Source organism: Miniopterus schreibersii (genome assembly GCF_964146895.1).
Source record: "Miniopterus schreibersii genome assembly, chromosome: 2".
Lineage (NCBI taxonomy): Eukaryota > Metazoa > Chordata > Mammalia > Chiroptera > Miniopteridae > Miniopterus > Miniopterus schreibersii.
This window is the reverse complement of record NC_138102.1, coordinates 138,871,461-138,879,577: the sequence shown is the minus strand read 5'-3', so window position 1 is coordinate 138,879,577 and position 8,117 is coordinate 138,871,461. Positions and strand designations below refer to the sequence as shown.

Here is an 8,117-nt window from a genome sequence, read left to right as displayed (position 1 = left end):
TCATTGTACACCTTCTAATTGAGGCTAATTCCAGACATGAAATAATTAAAATGTTTCTTTTACATTTTCCAGAATCTCATATCATTAGACATGGGAGATTTCTTATTTTAAGTAAGAGAGGTAGTGTTTTAAAATTTAAGGATTTTCCCTAAAGTAGATAGATATTCTTGTTAATAAGAGAATTTTAGTTTTGATGATAGTTTGATGACTATGAGACAGAAATTATTCTTAAAGAAATGTTCAATTTTAGTTGTGTATCTTATATTATTCATGCATATGAATAATCCCTTAAAGATTGAAAATGTTCTACCTAAAGATAGAAGGTGGGAATAGGAAGGAGGAAGACAATGGAGATTTAATTAGTAGATACCTTCTTTTAGTGTTTAATACTTTCACATGCAAAATATATTTTTATTTATGTCATAAATGTCTTAAATAATTTAATGCAAGAAATAATTCAAAGTGAATCCTATCTATATACTTCTTTAATCAATAACCAGTTAGGATACACTTAAATAGTTTCATTGATTGATAATTTCATGTTTTTGAAAGCAATCCATTTTATTCTCAAAAAGCTCTGCTTCTTCTAGAGGTTTTCTTCATACTGAACAGGAAAGTGCTTTGCTGTAACTTCCTCCCATTGTTTTAGTTCTACCCTTTTCATCTTTGAGAACAAACCTCTTTTATAAGTCCTTTTAATATGTAATGATAATAACTTCAATATCCTTGCACAATATTCATCTTCCCTAATGACTAACCCTAAGTGTCATGGCCAAACATAGCAATCTTATCCGCCCTTATGAACTTGCTCTACTGTTTTAAACCTGGAAACACTTAGAACTGAGAAAATGACTCATTCATTTGTTTATTTAAAAATATTTATTTAGTGCTATCTAGATCCTCTTTGAAGGATGGAGATACAGTTTGTGGACCTCTTGGATTGAATATTATGGAAATTATTGATGCATGACATCAATGTAGAGTGGAAAGTAGCCATCTCACCCTAGCCAGCTTGGCTCAGAGGTAGAGCATCAGCCTGAGGACTGAAGGCTCCTAGGTTGGATTCTGGCCAAGGCACATTCCTAGGTTGCAGGCTCAATCCCCAGCTGGAGGGATTGAGCTGGAGGCAACCAATCAATGTGTCTTTCTTGCATTGATGTTTCTCTCTCTCTTCCTTCCACTCTCTCTGAAAAGCAAAGGAAAGAATATTCTCAGGGGAGGATTTTTTTAAAAAAGTGGCCATCTCTCCTTCCAAGCAGCTTATAAATTATTGTGGAAAGATATTCCAGGAGTTATAAATGCTATAGAGAATAATAGAATTAGGTGGCAAAAATCAGTCGTGTGTGACATGTTCTTCATTTGGTGTACACATAAAACAGAGTGAAAGAACAATGGAGGGGATGATTCTGTTTCTTTGGGTAAATTTTAAGTAACTTTAATAAATGTAATAACGTTAATGAAATTGCATATATCACATTATCTTGAAAGCTAAAAAGCCTCAGATATTTTTTCCTTTTCCTTTTTATTGAATTTATTGAGGTCACATAGGTCAATAAAATTATATAGGCTTCTGGTGTGCAATTCCGTAATCATTATCTGTATATTGTATTGTGTGTTCACCACCCCAAGTCAAGTCTCCTTCCATCACCATTTATTTTCTCTATACTCTCTCCCACCTACCCCCACCCCCTTTTCCCTCTGGTAATCCCCATACTGTTTTGGGGCTGGATGAAAAGGGTGAAGAGATAAAGCAAACAAAACAAAACAATACAAAACAAAAAACAGAAACAAAAAGAAAAAAAGCCTCGTAGACTCATATTTTTTTTAAAAGGTAAAAATGTCCAAATAAGACATTCACATACAATCACTACAAATTCTGTCCACCAGATGGCACTGCTATGGAGCATTTCAAATAGCCAGTCAACATCCATTCTAACTCTATACAGTAAAATAAACAGCCTCAGAATAAATTTCTTTAACTGGTAGGATATGAATATAGTATATGTGACTGCCTTTCTTATAAGGCTTTTAATCAGCCATTAGTAACTTGAGTTGACTGTATTGTTTATATTGAAAACATGCATAATTTGGTAAAAACTTATAAATATACAAAATTCTATTCTGGGTTATTATCTTTGTTGCCAGATTAATCAATGTTGCTAGATAAATCAATAATTATTAACAAATATTTAGCATCTACTTTCCCCTAGTAACAATTGTATATAGCAACTGAGAAAACATTATTTTTTGTTTTATTTAAACATTATTTTTTAAAAATTCAAATATTAAAACATAATGATAGTGCATGTATGTCTTTCTTGAAAGGAGTCTGGAGACTAACCATATACTTTGGCTCATGTATTTGGGAAACTTCTCTTGAGTCAGGTGATCTGGTTACAAAGATTATTTTGCATTGCATAATTTGTCCAGGCCCTTCCTTTTGAGGACAATAGAAAAACCTCATAATATTAAAATCCTTGGGAATCCTGTCAAACAAATGAATCACTCTCAATTATTTTATAATATAAGAATAATATTTGTTGAAATTTATTCTTGAACTGCTCTTAAAGGATACATATGTACTAGATTTATTTGATTAAATATGGCATTGTCAAAATCTATTTGAATCTATGAAATATAGAGGGAAAAACCACTGAACATATAAACCATGTAAGGATTTGTCAGACTAAAAGAAGAATCTATGGCAATAACTAATCTTTTCCAGAAGAGAAGCCATGTCTAAATCTCTAGAACTTCAGTTAAAATGGCTTTTGAATTATTGAGGATTTTTCCATTACTGGTAGGGAGCACCTCATGTCAGGATGATGTAAGAAAATGATAGAAGGGGGAAGGCATTATCATCTCATGCAATAGAAAATCACAGTGTATTACTGGATTCATCAGCCTATATGTCATCATGACTCAAGATTTATGCAGCTCTAGGTAATGTTTTCCTCCCATTGACTTTATATTTAATTCACTCATTCTTCGTGATATAGCCCTCAGGAGCTCCAGAGTTACATATCCCCAAGTTCAAATTTAATGGAAAAGATGTCACCTTTTTCTTGTTTGCTTAAGGGAAAATACAAGAGTTAGTTTGATTGGGCTTTACTGAGTCATGTATCAAACTTTGAGCCAATCTTTTCTGTGAGGCCTTGATCACATGCCCACCCATGTTCTATGATGCTAACGCAAAGTTTGAGATTTGGGAAGGTGTGTTTCTACAACAAGAAACAAAGCAAAGAGATAATAGTTGCTGAGATCAAAATTTAGAAAATGTCTCTCACACATTAGGATTACTAGAATGTAGAAACAAAAACACAGTAAAATGTATTTAGAATAGATTTCTCTCCTCTAACCCATGGTTGGCAGAGTGTCAAGAAAATGTATAATTTGCGTATTTTATATATTTCTAATTCCCTATCAAATTTCTGAGAATAAAAATACAAATTAATTAATTGGTTTTGGGATTGGGGTGTGGTTCAGTGGAATAATACCAAGCGCCTGAATGAATATTCCATAAATGCGTTTTATCTTTACTCTCTTCTTCTATTTTCTTCTCTGTGCCTTGGTTTTCTCATTTTTATAGTGGAGTTAATAGCATTCTCCCTGCAGTCCTGTTGTGAGATATAAAGAAGATAGACTTTGTAAAGCATTCAGGACAGTGTCTGGCATATAGTAGGTACCAAACAAACCTTTGACTTATTCTTGTCCACTTTCATGTAAGGGCAGGTAGCTTGAGGTGAAGATCTAGCCTATATGCTCACAGTGGTTGAGTTGTCTAACAACATTAAAAGAGATCTGAAAAGTACAAGATCTGTGGGGTAATAATAGCAAGCAGTTTGAAGAAGAAATATAATTGAATACCTCAAATGAGCTAAAATCTTAAAAAATAACTGTCATTTATTCTTTTACTTATTAATATTTTCACAATTAATTAAATACCTATCCTTATCAGGCTCTGAATTAAGTTCTGGGGGATAGTAATAAATAGGCATGTTCTTACCTTCAGGAATCTACAATTATTGAAAAGACATATATTAATGAAAAATAATTAAATGCACAATTCAGGCACTGTGCATATGGAGAGGAAATTTAAGACCCAAGGAAAATTAGACAATGTCACAAAATATGTAATAGGAAGAAAAGACATAGTTATAGAGATAGAAGAAAGCTTTTATAAATAGGCAATTACTGAGTTGAGATTTGAAGGAAGAATGTGGATTAATTAGATGAAAAGGGATATTTGTTGGAGAGGGAGATTTTTAAGGAGAAGAAATAGTCAATTTAAAACATATTTTAATATCTTTTGGTTTTATCATTTTGAAGGTCTGAGTGCTGGAGATTTCTGGTACTTAAAATCAGTTTGGGCTGTGGAAGTGATGTCAAGTAGTGTTAAATAGGGGATCTGAGCACTGGGCAAGTCTTAGAGAAGTAGGCATGTGCTGGAAAGCATCTCATTGGTGCTCATAACTATTTATTATTTAAACTCAAAATCTATACACATCCCTTTCCTTCCATAAATTTTACAATAGGGCTTTTTTTGAGGTTGCTTTTTGGAACCTGTCCTCATTCTTTTAAACCAACAATATTGATTTGCCTCTTGTGATATGTATGGAAAATGTTCTTTAAACTTTTAATTTGGGAAATAACTGCTTTGAAGCTCAAGCAATAAAACAACATATAAGTTTGGTAAAGAGATTTATTTCAGCTTTTTTTTTTTTTTCCCCTGGGAATTCAGCATCATCCTGGAATCCTGGCGAACTGAAGGTTGAGAACATCCAGAAATTCTATTTCTGGTGCAAGCACAGATTTTTTAATAGTTTGGTAATGTCACAACAGCAAAGCTTCTCTAAGTGGTTTTGCAGAGCAGTGAATATTTTAAAATGAGAGCAAAACAATGTAGAAGATCAGAAACTCTGTGATGACAGGCAGCTATTGGACTCGTGTGTGTGTGTGTGTGTGTGTGTGTGCTCGCGCATGTGCCCACATGCTTGCATATGAAGCATTTGTTATGTGTGTCAGAGACAACTAAGAGACAGCTTTGGAAGGGGTGAAGCGCTGCTATTACATAGGTATTGCCTACAGAGTCTTCAGTTATTCTACTCTTATGAGGCTTCTCATCTAAGGTTATCACAGTATCTCATGTACAATCATAAACACTCACTTCTTCCCAATAGGAGAGAACACACATTCATATTGTTTAGTCACAAGAAATGAATATATTTGTTCAGCTTCCATTTGCAATGATGTTTGGTCTCTGAGTTTAAAATCCCCAGGTATGTCCTTTACAGTTGTAATTCTATTGACAAAAATTCCAGATTCTGACCATTGCTATTCTGAAAAACTTAGGACTGGGTGATGATTTAAGAAGAATGATAATTTGAACAAAGCAATATACTATGTATTCAATACAGAGGAAGGCAGGAAAATAATCATAATTTTAAAATTCAATAGAAACTTGTGCGACTGTCATATTTTTGTCATTGGCCTAGCAAAAAATATATATATACATACCATATATATACCTAATATATATATTATATAAATAATCAGGGTCCCTCACTGGATTTACAAGTTAAATAGTTAGAGCTGTGTTGCAGTGTTACAGTATACATCACTCATCAGTATTTATTAACATTGATTATTTCAGATGCATGATTATTAAGATGTATAGAGACCAGAGTAATTAAAAGCATGTATTCCACTTAAGAACTTAAATCTAACAGCCTATATTTGACACCAAAAATGTATTAATTACTTTCTATTAAATTTTAGTTTTTTCCACAAGAAAAACATTTCATTCTCCTTAGTAAAATGGTGCGAAACATACTAACCTTAATCCCGTTACCATTGTAGAAGAAAAAACTGAATGGTGTCCAGGACACAGGAAATGCTCAGTAATTATGTTGATTGAATATTATTAATTGGATAAATGATAAACTATTTAATAGTCCTACTGCATAGTTACTTTTTGATTAAACATATTTGGTGGGGAGAAGGGGGTCGATGGGGAACAAAAGAGGACATCTGTAATACTTTCAACAATAAAGTTAAATAGAAATGAAAAGAAAAATGTAGAACAGATCCAACTGTTTCCTGCTTGCTATGCTATAAATACTTTAATGATAATATGTATCAGTAGAGGGATCATAAAACCTTGGCTAACCTCTCGGTATAATAGTGTAAGTTTCTTCTACTATGGCTGGTTTAGGCCACTTGTCTAAGAGAGTTCCTTCGTGTTAGCCTTCGAAAGACTTCCTTCACTTCCTTGTTGCTCAGGGTATAGATAACGGGATTCAGAGCCGGTGTGACCACTGTGTACCTGAGTACAGTTGCTTTGGCTGTTTCTGGAGTGCGTGCAGTCTTAGGTTGGAGATAAGTGAACAAGGCGGTGCCTTAGAAGAGAGAAACAACCAGGATATGAGAAGAACAGGTGGAGAAAGCTTTGTGTCTGCCAGCTGCTGAAGGGATTCTCAAGATGGTCACAAAAATGCACACAGAGGAGCACAGAATGAGGAAACAGGGACTCATGATGAAGAGCATGGAGACAGCAAACGCCACAATCTCATTATGGGAGGTATCCACACAAGCCAGTTTCACTACAGGCATGATGTCACAAAAAAAGTGCTGAATCTATCTTTCCTGTTCCACAGAAGGGCAGAGTGAAGATCCAGGTAGTCTGGACTGACTCCACCACCACCCCAGTGGTCCAAGATGCTGCAGCCAATTTCAAACACACCTGAGGGCCCGTTAGGAGAGCATAACGCAGTGGGTAACAGATAGTCATAAGCCATGGCTGCTAGAAGGCACCATTCTGTCAGTCCCAAGATGGTAAACATGTATATCTGAGCTGCACAGCCTCCTCCACGCATGGCCTTGACCTCCATAAGCAGGTGTACCAGCATCTGAGGCATCACACTGGTGACACAGCACATCTCCAGGAAGGAGAGGTTAACCAGGAAGAAATACACGGGAGTGTGCAGGGAAGGGGTGACCCAGATCAGGCCGATGATGATGAGGTTTCCACCCACAGTAAACAAGTAAATGATTGAGAACACAACAAAGAGCACAGGCTGTAACTGCTAGAGAGGAAAAAGCCACAAATGTGAATCTGGTGCAGGGGGATTGGTTTCCACTCATAGGCTCAGAGCCAGACATCTGTGGAGATAACAGAGAGGTAAGATACTACCTAAAGGAATCCAGTCATCTAGCATAGGTCTCAATTTCCCCTTAGAAAAAGGAGCTTTCCTAGGATCAATGGTCTGCCATGAGACCCTGCATACTAGACTCCTTTTGCTAAGACATTCTAAATAACTGCCCAATTAAAACGAATGCAGTATTTCTTCCTGATTTTGAATTCTGAATCTTATGATTTTGTTTTACCTTTTTGATATTCTTATATACATAGGCTGTTATGTAAATAACATATAAAGGCATGTAAAGGAGTCACATAAAACCTAAGTGTATAGACATGCTATATTCTGGTCTTCCAAATTTCACAGCCTTCCTTAAGCGATTGGAAGGGAGTGTATTTCCAGTCATTTATGTATTAATTTTCATACATATTTTTATGCATTTTGATTTGAAAAGAGTAAACCAATGAATAAACAGTTAAAAACTAGGTTAACTCAAGCTAATGGAATCTTCTTTCCACAGCCTCAATGTAATTTTCCAGGAATTTATGATAGGAAAACATACCTAGAACCACAGGTAAATTTTCTTTTCCTTGTTGGGTGTCTAGATTTACCTCGACTCCAAATTATGATATGGTGATGGAATCAGCAGTATTTCTAGTCTGACTATAGACCAGAGATTACATCCACCTTATGGCTTAATTATATTTGTCTCAAGAGAAATTTGTTCAGAAACATCAGTGAGCGTTCAATGTACAATTGGGTTTTCATTTTTTAAATACATTTTCCAGAGATAATCTATTGTTGTTAGTTACATCACTTAAGCTTTGATATTCAAAACTAAAAGTTTCTAAGGGACTTTCATTATGCTATTATGCTAATTATTGAACTTTATGGATATTTGGCATAATAATCTTCTTTAAGCTCCTCATATGGACAGTGACTGCTCAGGACTTTGTGGTATCAATAGGCACAGTCCAG

The 8,117-nt window shown here is 34.9% G+C and overlaps 1 pseudogene across 1 annotated transcript; it reads right to left on the bottom strand.

The window, feature by feature from the left end:
• Positions 1 to 6,210: 6,210 nt before the first annotated feature.
• LOC308552862 (olfactory receptor 10C1-like) lies at positions 6,211 to 7,161 on the bottom strand (annotated as a pseudogene). Its single transcript has one exon. The product of its transcript is annotated as an olfactory receptor 10C1-like (transcript).
• Positions 7,162 to 8,117: the final 956 nt, after the last annotated feature.